Below are 12,356 nucleotides of genomic sequence, written 5' to 3' on the forward strand. Positions count from 1 at the left end.
TGGGGCTAAAGCCTAGTTGCCAATGTGAATCCAAAAGTAAATGGCTCATACATGGAAAGGTGGCAGTGAAAGACAGGAATGAGAATTTATATGCTGAAGCGAGTAGTCCTGGCTTCATCAGAGAATAGGGTGCTTTTCAATTGATAGTAAAGGAGAAGAAACTTGTATTCTAGACAAGTTTAAAAATGAATAACATGGAGATATCAAAAAAAAAATGACTAAACTTCAAGTCGGAATGTCACCAAGACCAGATGGGATACACCCTTGAATTTTTGAGGAAAACTTCAGGGGCTGTACTCATCATTATGTATTTCTTTGCACTGCAGAGTTGGTGCCTAAGGACTGAAAGTGATGAATTTTACTCATGATCACAGAAGAGAGTCAGGATTATCTCTATTTAACCTCAGTAGTGGGAAGTTTTTAGAAACATTGATCTTCAGGAGAAAATTTTATAATTTTATAATTAATTTTATAAAATTTTATATAAATTTTATAATTATATTATTTTATAAAATAAGAGGGCCTGATTTGTTGAAGGCTATTCATGTTTTACCAATCCAACAGAATTATTTGCAGTGATGTATGGAACTGAAACGATGATACAGATTGTGCACCTGCAGTTCCAGAAGAATTGACAAGGTTCATGAGTTTGTAAAGCAGGTGATAAATTACAGTGGGGTACAAGTTGGCTGGTAGGATGGATATCCACATGCCAGGTGAAACTTTAATGTAGAGAAGTAAGAGGTAACACCTCACATCATTTATTCTGCCAAAATACTATTTGGTTTAATAAAAACATTGCTTGAAATGGTTGAAGAGCAGACGGACATTGTAGTATGGAAGTGCCAGGAGAGGAGATGACCTAGAGGATATCTACAAAACTGAAAACTGGAATGAATGATAACTGGGGTATCGTCATCTGAGTAAAGGCTGAGATGTTATAGCATATTAAATGAAGGGGCTGGACAGAGTGGATAGTGGGGTTGGTGCAGGGTGGGAACTGGAAATCACAGGAATAAAATTAAAAAGGAAGATGAGAAAGTAAAAAAAGATTTTCCTGCGATGCATGAAATGAATCTGAATTACATTGCCAAGAGATGTGGTGAAGGCAACAGTCACTATAGCCCTCAAGAAGGAATTGGGCAAATATACAGTGAGAGAACACTGGTGAGGCTTTTGAAAAGGGCCCTGAGGGTGGATATGTGAAAATAAAGCTAAATTATCCCTCCCCAACTTTCTGCTTAACTTTGCTTTCAAGATACTTCCATTTAAGTATACAAGTCTTGATAAACTGTTCTAAATGTTATAATTTTTTTTATTTATAAAGTTCTCATTGAGACACTATTGTGTGTAAATTCAGAAATGGAAGTTAGTCCAAAAGAGATGTAGCAGTTCACAAGTCAGAAATGTGGCCACAAACCACAGCAGCTAGGAAGTCCATAATGCTGGTCTTCTGACTAGTTCAAATGGATGAATTGTACATTGGGTGTTGCTAAACTGGGGAGGACATGTACTGAAAATTCCAGCACTATCTACAAGTCTATTGGATAATCTTTGTATTAAAAATGCCACACCTTTACAGTAAAACTCCAAAGAGGATCTTCATTACTTAATCAAAATCCCATTTGAATGCAAATGATAATCGATAGATGGTCATGGTGAGGATTCATTGTAGTATGGATGTTTTATCCATTTCCACTTACAGAAAGCAGTAAGTTACTCTGAATTCTTAATGGTTGCAAATGCTTTATTCAAAGGATCTATCTTTTAACTACCTATTAAGACCATAAGACATGGGAGCAGAATTGGACCATTCAGCCCATCATGGCTGTTTTCGTTTCCCCTCCACCCCATTCTCCCACCTTCTCTCTGTGACTTTTAACACCATGACTAATTGAGAACCTGTCAAGTCTCTGCTTTAAATATAGTCAATGACTTGAGCTCCATAGCCATCTGTGGCAATGAATTCCACAGTTTCACCAACCTCTGGCTAAAGAGATACCTCATCTGTTCTAAATGGATGTCCCTCTGTTCTGAAACTGTGCACCCTGGACCTAGATCCACCCACAACAGGAAACTTGCTCACATGTATGCGCACTCTAGGCATTTCATTATTCAATAGGTTTCAATGAGATGCCCCCCTCATTCTTCTGAAATCCAGTCCCTTTGCACCTCTGATTTTTGAATTTTCCCCATTAGAAAATAGTCTCTGCCTTTATTCCTTTTACCAAAATGTATAATTATACATTTCCTAACACAGTATTCCATCTGCAACTTCTTTGCTCATTCTTCCAATCTAAATTCTTTTTGCTTCTTCAACATGATATGCCCCTGTTCATGTTCATGTTGTCTGTAAATTTGGCCATAAATCTATAAATTCCTTCATACAGGTTATTGACATATAACATGGTTAGAAGCAGCCCTGACACCTGCGAAACACCACTAGTCACCGACAGCCAACCAAAAAAGCCCACCTTATTTCTATTCTTTGCCTCCTGCCAGTCAGCCAATCTTCTATCCATGCTAGTATTTTTCCTGTAATCCCATAGCCTCTTGTTGAGCAGCCTTGTCAAAGGCCTACTGAAAATCCAAGTAAACAACATGCCTTGACAAGGTTCCACACGGTAGGCGTATTCAGAAAGTCAGAAGGCATGGGATCCAGGGAAGTTTGACCAGGTGGATTCAGAATTGGCTTGCCTGCAGAAAGCGGAGGGTAGTGGTGGAGGGAATACATTTGGATTGGAGGGTTATGACTAGTGGTGTCCCACAACGATGGGTTCTGGGACCTCTACTTTGTGTGATATTTATTAATAACCTGGATGTGGGGGTGGAAGGCTGGGTTGGCAAGTTTGCAGATGACACAAAGGTTGGTGGTGGTGTGGATAGTGTGGAGGATTGTCTAAGGTTGCAGAGAGACATTGATAGCATGCAGAAGTGGGCTGAGAGTGGCAGATGGAGTTCAACCCAGAGAAGTGTGAGGCGGTACACTTTGGAAGGACAAACTCCAAGGCAGAGTACAAAGTAAATGGCAGAATACTTGGAAGTGTGGAGGAGTAGAGGGATCTGGGGGTACATGTCCACAGATCCCTCAAAGTTGCCTCACAGGTAGGGTAGTTAAGAAAGCTTATGGAATGTTAGCTTTCATAAGTCGAGGGATAGAGTTTAAGAGTCGTGGGGTAATGACTCGGCTCTATAAAACTTTGGCTAGGCCACACTTGGAGTACTGTGTCCAATTCTGGTCACCTCACTCTAGGAAGGATGTGGAAGCATTGGAAAATGTACAGAGAAGATTTACCAGGATGCTACCTGGTTTAGAGAGAGTGCATTATGATCGGAGATTAAGGGAGCTAGGACTTTATTCTCTGGAGAGGAGGATGAGAGGAGACGTGATAGAACTATGCAGGATATTAAGAGGAATAGATAGAGTGGACAGCCAGCATCTCTTCCCCAGGGGCCCACTGCTCAATACAAGAGGACGTGGCTTTAAGGTACAGGGTGGAAAGTTCAAGAGGGATATTAGAGGAAGGTTTTTTTACTCAGAGAGTGGTTGGTGTGTGGAATACACTGCCTGAGTCGGTGGAGGCAAATACACTAGTGAAATTTAAGAGACTACTAGACAGGTATATGGAGGAATTTAAGGTGGAGGGTTATATGGGAGGCAGGGTTTAAGGGTCAGCTCAGTATTGTGGGCCAAAGGGCCTGTACTGTGCTATGTTCTAACATCCACTGACACCTTTGTCTATCCTGCTTGTTATTTTCTCAAAGAATTGCAACAATTTTGTCAGGCAAGTTTCCCCTTAAAACCTTACTGACTTTTGCTTATTATTTACCTCCATGAACCCCGGAACCTCATCCTTAATAATGGACTCCAACATCTTGCCAACCACTGAAGTCAGGCTAATAACTTTGCTTTCTTGTCTCCTTCACTTCTTGAGTGGAATAACATTTGCAATTTTCAAGTCTACCAGAATCTAGTGATTCTTGAAAGATCACTACTAATGCCTCAATCTTTTCAGCTACCTCTTTCAGAATCCTGGGTTATAATCCATCCAGGTAATTTATCTGTCTTCAGACCTTCCAGTTTCCCAAGCACCTTCTCCTTAGTAATAGCAACTATATTCATGTCCCCTGACTTGAATTCTTAGCATACTGCTAGAGTCTTCCACAGTGAAGACTGATGGACTGTGCTTATTAAGTGTCATTTTCCACTCTTGCTACTTTTACTTTTTATGTATCTGACAAAACTTTTTTCCCCATTTAGAAAATAATCTCTGCCTTTATTCCTTTTACCAAAATGTATGATCATACACTTCCTAACACTGTATGGAGAAAGGCTTGCAAAGGCTTATTGAAAAAGTAAGGAGGCATGGGATCCAAAGGGACATTGCTTTGTGGATCCAAAACTGGCTTGCCCACAGAAGGTAAAGAGTGATTGTAGACGGGTCATATTCTGCATGGAGACCAGTGACGTGTGCTTCAGGGATCTGATCTAGGATCCCTACTCTTCGTGATTTTTTAAAATATAAATGACCTGGATGAGGAAGTGGAGGGATGGGTTGGTAAATCTGTTGATGACAAAGGTGGGGTGGTGTGGATAGTGTGGAGGGCTGTCACAGGTTACAGTAGGACATTGATAGGATGCAAAACCGGGCCGAGAAGTGGCAGATGAGGTTCAACCCAGATAAGTGAGGTGGTTCATGTTGGTAGGTCAAGTATGATGGCAGAATATAGTATTAATGGTAAGACTCTTGGCAGTGTGGAGGATCAGAGCGATCTTGAGGTCCAAGTCCATAGGACACACAAAGCTGTTACGCAGGTTGACTCTGCAGTTAAGAAGGCATACGATGCATTGGCCTTCATCAACCTTGCGATTGAGTTTAAGAGCCGAGAGGTAACGTTGCAGCTATATAGGACCCTGGTCAGACCCCACTTGGAGTACTGTGCTCAGTTCTGGTCACCTTCCTACAGAAAGGATGTGGCAACCATAGAAAGGGTGCAGAGGAGGTTTGCCTGGATTGGGGAGCATGCCTTATGAGAATAGGTTGAGTGAACTAGGCCTTTTCTCCTTGGAGTGACGGAGTTTGAGAGGTGTACAAGATAATGGGAGGCATTGATTGTGTGAATAGTCAAGAGGCTTTTCCCCAGTGCTGAAATGGCTGGCACGAGAGGGCATAGTTTTAAGGTGCTTGGAAGTAGGTACAGAAGAGATGACAGGGGTAAGTTACACAGAGAGTGGTGAGTACATGGAATGGGCTGCCGGTGGTGGTGGTGGAGACGGAAATGATAGGGTCTTTTAAGAGACTCCTGGATGTGTACATGGAGCTTAGGAAGATAGAGGGCTATGGGTAAATTCTAAGTAGTTCTAAAGTAGGAACATGTTCGGCACAGCTTTGTGGGTCGAAGGGCCTGTATTGAGCTGTGTTTTCTTTGTTTCTATGTTTTATCCTGTTTTTATATAACTGTCTAGCTTACCTTCGTATTTCTTTTCACTCCTTAATGGCTTTCTTAATTGCATTCTATAGTTTTTAAAAAACTTTCCAATCCACTGATTTCCCACATTTTTTTTTATATATGACCTCTCATTAGCTTTTGTTGTCTTTGATGTCTCTTGTCAGCCATGGTTGCCTCATCCTCCCTTAAGAATACTACTTCATCGTTGGAATGTATCTATCCTGCACTTTGTGAATTGCTCCCAGAAACTCCAGTCATTGCTGTTCTACCCTGCTAGTGTCCCCTTCCAATCAACTTCATCCTCTGTATGCCTGCCTCTGTAAATCTCTTTACACTACTGTAATATTGATACATCTGACCTAACTAATCTGCTCCCTCTTGAACAGTAGGGTGACTTTTATGATATTATGATCACTAACTCCAAGAGTTCCTTTCCCTTAAGCTCCCTAAACGAATCTCGTTCATTATCCAACACCCAATTGAGAATTGCCCTTTCCCTAGTGGGCTCAACCACAAACTGCTCTAAAAATGCATCTTGTAGGTATTCTTCAATTTTCCTCTCAAGGCAACCAGCACCAACCTATCTGACTTTCCCCATTTACCTGCATTTTGAACCCCCCATGACTATCATAACATCGCCTTTTTTGCAGCCCTTTTCTATCCCGCATCGTAATTTGGTTCCCACATCTTAGCTGCTGTTTGGCCTCTATATTACTCTCATCAGGGTCTTTTTACCCTTGCAGTTTATTAACTTTACCCACAAAGATTGCTTTCTGATGCTATTGCACTCTTTCTAGGGATTTGATTTCAGTTTTAACAGGGCCAACCCCTGCCTACCTGTTTGTCCTGTCAATGCAATATCTATCCAGGATGTTAAGCTCCCAATGATCTGCTTTCAGCTATGACTCAGTGATGCTCACACTATACTTGTCAGTCTCTAACTGCACTACAAATTCATCTACCTTATTCTGTATACCATATACATTCAAATATAACACTCAGTCCTGTATCCATCACCTTATTTGATTTTTGCCTCCATGTCGCACTTCAACTCATCCCAATGACTGCAATTTTGCCCTATCATCTGCTTGTCCTTCCTCACAATCTCAGTGCACACTTGAACTTGTATGCAAACTGCCTCATCCTCTGCGCAAACACTTTGCTATCCATCCCCCTGCCGAATTAGTTTAAACCCTACCCAATAGATCTTGCAAACCAGCTGACAGGGATATTGGTCCCCCTTGGGTTCTGGTGTATCCTGGCCTTTTTGTACAGGTCATACCTTTTCTGGAAGATAATCCAATGACCCAGAAATCTGAAACCTCTTGCCACTTTTTAAACCTAGCACCAATTCCTCAGCCACACATTCATCTGCCAAATCAACTTATTCTTGCGCTCACTTATGCATGACACAGGTAGCAATCCAGAGATTACTACCCTGGATGTCCTGCTTTTCAGCGTTCTAGCTAACTCCTTACATTCCCTCTTCAGGACCTCCTCTCCCTCTTATTACCTTTGTTGTTGATGCCAATATATACCATGTCTTATGACTGCTCATTTTTCCCCTTTAGAATGCTGTGAACCTCATCAGGCATCTCTTACCCTGGCACCTGGAAGGCAACATACCATTTTATTGTCTCTTTCACATCGTCAGTCTTCTGACTGGTCTTCCAATGAAGGAATCCACTACCCACTGCTGCACTCCTCTTGTCTTCCCCTTCTGAGCCACAGAGCCAGACTGGTGCCAGATACTTGGTCACTATAGCTTCCACCGGCAGGTCATTCCTTCCCCCAATAATATCCAAAATGGTTAACTTATTGTTGAGAGTGGCACATGGACACCCTGCATGGGCTGCCTCACCCAAGTATCTTCGTTACAACTTTAGAGTGACTACTCCCTGTAGGTCTTACCATCTCCTTATTCTCCTGTATGAGCAGAAGTCATCAAGATTGCAGTTCCTGTTCCTTAACACAGTCCTTAAGCTACAGCTGAATGCACTTTGTACAGATGTAGTTATCAGGAAGACTGGAGGTCTCATAGTGTTACCACATCTCAGAAATAACATGCCACAACATCTTGCACATTCTCACTACACTAGCTAATAGACACAAAAGTTGGGGGTGGGGGTTGAATGTTTACAAGTAATTTACTTAGAGCTTCTGCCTGTTCTTCCCCAAGCCTGTTGAGCCAAAACCTGACTAGTCTAACTCTGGTTCTAAAACGGCTGTTCTGCTTCCACCTTGCTCCTTTTTATTGCCCTTAACCAAATGCCTAATAGAATATTATGTCTGAAGCCTACTTACTAAAGTCCCAAAAGGCACCAAGATCTTTTTAAACCTCTTGTGCAAATACAAAATGAAAGAATAATAATTAACAAGTTAAGCAATAGATAATATGAACAAGAAACGAAGACTCCTTGAAAGTCCATAGGTTATGGGAACATTTTAATGATAAGGCAAGAGAAATTGAATGAAGTTGTACCTGTGAGTTTGCTGGTGTCATCTACTGTGTCCAGTACCCCTGGTGAGGCCTTCTGTATATCGGTGAGACCTAACATAGATCAAGCACCTACACTCTGTCCACTAGAAAAAGCCGGATCTCCTGGTGGCCACCCATTTAACTTCTGCTTCCCATTCCGACATGTCAGTCCATAGCCTCCTCAGCTGCCGCAATGAGACTATGGTCGAGTTGGAGGAGTGACAGTTTGTATTCCATCTGTGTAGCCTCCAACCTGATTGCATGACCGTTGATTTTTGGAACTTCTGGTAATTGCTTCCTGCCTTGCCTTCACCATCCCCCATTCCCATTTTCCTCTCTCACCTTATCTTCTTACCTGCCCAACATCTCTCCCAGATCTCCCCTTTTTCTTTCTTCCATTGCCTTCTCTCCTCTCCTATAAGATTCCCCCTTCTCCAGACCTTTTATCTCTTTTACCAATTGACTTCCCAGCTCTTTACTGCACCCCTCTAGCTCTCCTGGTTTCACAGCTCACTTTGTACTTCCTCTCCTTCCCACACCTTCTTACTCTGATTTTTCATTTTTTTTCCAGCCCTGAAACAGCAACTGTTTATTCTTTTCCATAGATGCTACCTGGCCTGCTGAGTTCCTCCAGCATTTTGTGTGCATTCCTTTGATTTCCAGCATCTGCAGATTTTCTCTTGTCTTTGAAGTTATTCCCTTTGGTTCAAGAGCCTGATAGTGAAGGGGTAATAACTGTTCCTGAACCTGCTGGTGTGCGTCCAGAGATTCTTGTACCACCTTCCTGATGGTAGCCGCGAGAAGAGAGCATGTCCTGGGTGGTGTGGGTTGCTGATGATGAATCTTGCTTTCCTGTAATAATGCTTCGTGTTCAGTTGTGGGCAGGACCTTACTCGTGATTGACTGGACCATATTCATTACTTTTTGTCCTATTTTCTATTCAAGGGCATTGGTGTTTACATAATGGGCAGTGATGCAGCAGTTGTGACTGTGAATGAAGTCACTGGAGAGACACTGCTGCTGGTGGATATAGAAATCTTTATTCAGCCAAACAAGCAGGAATCATATTAGGGAATTTCTTGTAAGAAGAGGCCTACCTGAACCAAAATTTATATTTGCTAAAGATCAAAAGTTACAGTAGAACAATTCTATAGTTACAATGCATCCACAATGCTTCCTTTGAATTAGATATAAATTTCAAATGCCTTGCTCTTCATACCGACACTCCAAATATCCAAATGGAATGTTAATCCCCACTGACTCTGGGCTGTATTCATGCATATCCAGACACCCAGGTCAATGGAGTGTTTTTTCGTTTGCAGTCAACTCCAATCTGCAACTCCATGAGCACCGTTGTTCTAAACTGTATTTTAAACTCGGTCTACAATCCACATTCAAGGCTGAAGACTGGTTACTGTTGAAATTAACATTTGCTCTATGCTATAAGTAATGAAAGTGCCCCAACACAGCCAATCAATATGCTGTCCACTACATATCTATAGAAAATTGTCAAAGTTTTAGATGTCATGCCAAATCTTTGCTAACTCCGAAGGAAGAAGTCAGCCCTGCTTTCTTCACAATTATACTTGCATGCTGGGCCCAGGGCACATCCTTCAAAATAATAACACAGAGGAATTTACATTTGCTGACCCTCTCCATCTCTGATCCTGTGATGAGGACTAGCTAATGGACCTCTGGTTTTCTCCTGAAGTCAATAACCAGCCCTTGGTCTTGCTGACATTGTTATGGCACCACCCAACCAGATTTACAATCTGATGCTGATTCATCACTACCTTTGATTCAACCTACAACAGTGGTGTCATCAGCAAGCTTGAATATGGCACTGTTGTTATCTCCTCTGGTTCAAGAACCTGATGGTTGAGGGGTAATAACTGTTCCTGAATCTGGTGGTGTGAGTCCTGAGGCTCCTTTACCTTCCTCCTGATGGCAGCAGCGAGAAGAGAGCATGACCTGGGTATGGGGGGGGGGGGGGGTCCTGATGAATGATGCTGCTTTCCTGCAATAGTGATCTGTGTAGATGTGCTCAGTGGTGGGGAGGGCTTTACCCATGATGAACTGGGCTGTATCCACTACTTTCTGTAGGCTTTTCCATTCAAGGCCATTGGTGTTTCTGTACCAGGCTATGATGCAGACAGTCCACTGCATACTGTCCACTACACATCTACAGACATCTGTGAAATTTTAAATGTCATGCCAAATCTTTGCAAAATTCTAAGGAACTAGAGGTGTTGTCATATTTTCTTCATAATTGCACTTACATGCTGGGCCCAGGACAGATCTTTTGAAATTATAACACCAAGGAATTTGAAGTTGCTGACCCTCTCCATCTCTGATGCCCCAGTGCAGACCAGCTTATGGTCCTCAGGTTTCCCCATCCTGAAGTCACTAATCAGCTCCTTGGTCTAGCTGAAATTGAGTAAAAGGCTGTTGTTATGGCACCACTCAGCTAGACTTTCAATTTCCCTCCTATATGCTGATTCGTCATCACCTTTGATTTGGCCAACAACATCAGCAAACTTATATTTGACATTGGAACTGTGCTTAGTCACGCAGTCATATGTATAAAGTGAGCAGAGCTTGTAGCCTTGTGGTGCACCTGTGCTAATGGAGATTGTGGGGGAAATATTGTTGCCAATCTGAACTAACTGGTTTACAAGTGAGGAAATCGAGGATCTAATTGCACAAGGACGCATAGAGGCCTAGGTGTTGGAGCTTATTGGTTAGTTTGAGGTGATGATAGTATTAAATACCATGATGTAGTCTATAATGAGTATGTGTCTTTGCTGTCCAAGTGTTCTAGGGTTGAGCGAAGAGCCAATGAAGTGGCATTTGCTGTGGACCTGTTGTGCCAGTCGGCAAATTGGAGCAGAACCACGTCGCTTCTCAGGCAGGAGCTAACATGTTTCATCATTAATCTTTCAAAATGCTTCATCTCTGTGGATAGAAGTGCTGATGGGTGATGGTCATTGAGGCAGGTTATTACATTCTTCTTAGACATTGGTTTAAATGAAGTCTGCTTGAAGCAGGTGGATACTTCAAACTGCCAAAGCAAGAGGTTAAGTATCTCAGTGAACACTGCAATCAGTTGATCAGCGCAGCTCTTTAGTGCTCTGCCAGGTACCCAGCTGAGCTTTCCATGGGTTCGCCCTTCTGAAGGATGCTCTAACATTGGCCTCAGAGACTGAAGTCACAGGGTCATCATGGACTGTGGGAGTCCATGCTGGGTTCTCCATGGTTTGATGGAAAGCAAGCATAGAAGGCATTGAGCTCATCTGGGAGTGAAGCCCTGTTTTCACCTGTCAGTTGATTACTGCAGCTTTCGATCCTGTGCAGTGCCCCCTCCATACCAGACGGTGATGCAACCGGTTAGAATGCTCTCCACGCTACATCTGTAGAAATTTGCAAGTGTCATTGGTATTGTACCAATTCTCCTCAAACTTCTAATGAACTTTAACTACTGTCATACCTTCTGTGTAATTGCATCAATATGTTGGTCCCAGGAAAGATCCTCAAAGACTTTGACATCCCAAACTTGAAACAGTTTACCCTTTCCACGGCTGATCCCTCGATGATGACTGGTGTGTGTTCCCTCAAATTCCCCTTCCTGGAGTCCACGATCCTTGATCCTTCTGATGTTAAGTGCAAGGTTGTTGCTGTGACACCACTCAACCAGATGATGTATCTCATGCCTGTATGCTTCCTCATCATCATCTGAAATCCTGCCAACAATAGTTGAGTCATCGGCAAATTTATAGATGGCATTTGAGCCACATCATCATGGGTGTAGAGAGAGTAGAGCAGTGGCTAAAGACACATCCTTGATGTGCAGCAGTCTTGATTGTCATCGAGAAGGAGATAGTTTTGCAAACCATATCACTTTGGCTTTGGGCCTTTAACTTCAATTTCCTGCCTGAAATTTGCAATGAAAATAATTTGCAATAAAAATTGCAAACTTCCTGAACTTAGTTACATTTTCAATGAGAACTGAATTAATTGTGTGAAATAATATCTGCTATATTCACATAACTGCAGAATATTCCCTAACAATTCTAGCTCTTCAAGCCTGCTCTACCAAGAGATCATGGCTTATCTGTCTCCTAACCTTATATATCCACAGAGTTTCTGATATCCCTTAATACCCTTTGGTTAATAAAAATTCTCTCAGATTTCCACTTAAGATTTAAATTTTTAAAAATAATCTTCCAAATTTCTGTTTCTTTTCTGGATTCCAGAAGTGTGGTGAACTACATATACCTGTCTGGACACGCCCCCTCCTCCCCTCACTGACTGCTCCTATGGCTCCTCCCACAGACCCCTGTATAAAGACGATTGGAGGCACAACTCCTTCCTCAGTCTCCAGGATGTTGTATGGTGGTCGCTTGCTGCTGACGGTGCTTTCTTCCAG

This window comes from Hypanus sabinus, chromosome 12, assembly GCF_030144855.1.
Source record: "Hypanus sabinus isolate sHypSab1 chromosome 12, sHypSab1.hap1, whole genome shotgun sequence".
NCBI classification, from domain to species: domain Eukaryota; kingdom Metazoa; phylum Chordata; class Chondrichthyes; order Myliobatiformes; family Dasyatidae; genus Hypanus; species Hypanus sabinus.